The sequence below is a fragment of the Callithrix jacchus genome, chromosome 13 (genome assembly GCF_049354715.1).
Source record: "Callithrix jacchus isolate 240 chromosome 13, calJac240_pri, whole genome shotgun sequence".
NCBI lineage: Eukaryota > Metazoa > Chordata > Mammalia > Primates > Cebidae > Callithrix > Callithrix jacchus.
In genome coordinates, this window is record NC_133514.1 from 23349121 (window position 1) to 23350474 (window position 1354).

A 1354-nucleotide genomic window follows, 5' to 3' on the forward strand; every position below is an offset into this window, starting at 1 on the left:
TGCAAGCTCTAAACCATAATGTTACTCCTCTCAGCAAACCATCTCTAAGAAAATGGCAGTGTTTCAAGTACAGAATTGTTCTATCCAGTAGGTGGTTTTCTACAGTCAAGATAACAGAATTCTTTATAAACTTACGTTTTTAAAAATGCAAAATGTCTTGATAATTACCAGCTGTCTCAAAGGATAAAATAAGAAAATGCAGCAAATAGGAGTACTCATTGATTAGTATTACTTTATTTTGAGAAAACCAGAAATGATTCTAAGAAATAAGCAATAATAATAAAAGATGTAATTAATATGCTGTATCTTTTTCAAGTCAAAGCACACTTTTCACCTCAGATAGGACAGTTCTGACTTTTACATCCTTAATTCCCTTTGTCCAAAACAGGACCCCATTTTAAATAGAGTTCATTTGAATTGAATTCATAATCTAAAGTCATTTTTCCCTACAGGATGTTTTCATTTTAGTACATAAACTGCTAAGCAACAAATGACTAAGTCAATTATAAAGAATTTGTTCCAAAATAAATGCTAATTTGCAATAACTGTCAATAGAAACTATAAACTTCTACCCAAGTCAAAAAGCTACTACAGTATTGGGGTCAGAACTAATATGATTCTTCCATTTGGTCAGATTTCATTTACTAAATAATAGTGTCCAGAAATCCAAAGAAGAAACTTTATTGGGTTTTTCCCAAGCTGCATGATTTTCCAAATGATTTTCTCCTGTTGCAGAGTCTGTTCAGTCCTTCAGTCCTTTTTTATTCATTTAGCTTTTGCAATGTTTTTGTGGTGTTTTTGTTTCTTCTTTTGCTCCATTTTCCTGACCTCAATCATTTTGGCCAATTTCCAAGACAGTACAGTACATGCTAAGAACAGTGGAGTAAGGACCAAAATAGGTTGTAAGGAAGCCATATGGATCCTTTGCAGCCCATTGCACAACATGCTCAGCCCAAGCCTTTATATCAGACATCTTCATAAACTGTCTTATGAAAACTGGGGCTTGTGCTTGAATAGTGACCTCTAACTTTGTCCTAGTATTAGTGACCCAATCATGATTTCCGATGACCCTTGGTAGTCTGTCTTCTTGAGTTCTGCTGTACACATCTGAGAAACAGTTTAAATTCCTATCGGGGCCGCAGATCCATGGGGGCCACGTTCACCTCTGCCCCTCGGCCTTGGCAATCGCAGGCCCCTTGTTGCACAGAGCCAAGGGTCCTGGGGGATCCTGGGTTGCCCCACCACACCTTGTGCCACCCCTATTTTTGCTGGACCCTTGTAGAAAACCACAGTAGTGGTGGCCACTAGCCTCCCCTACATCGCCCCAGGAGTTCGGATCCCACTCCACACTCAC

General features: G+C 38.7%; 1 pseudogene; it reads right to left on the minus strand.

Moving 5' to 3' along the window:
• Positions 1-607: 607 nt before the first annotated feature.
• Positions 608-1152, minus strand: LOC144578947 (small integral membrane protein 15-like; annotated as a pseudogene).
• Between the last annotated feature and the right edge of the window lie 202 nt (positions 1153-1354).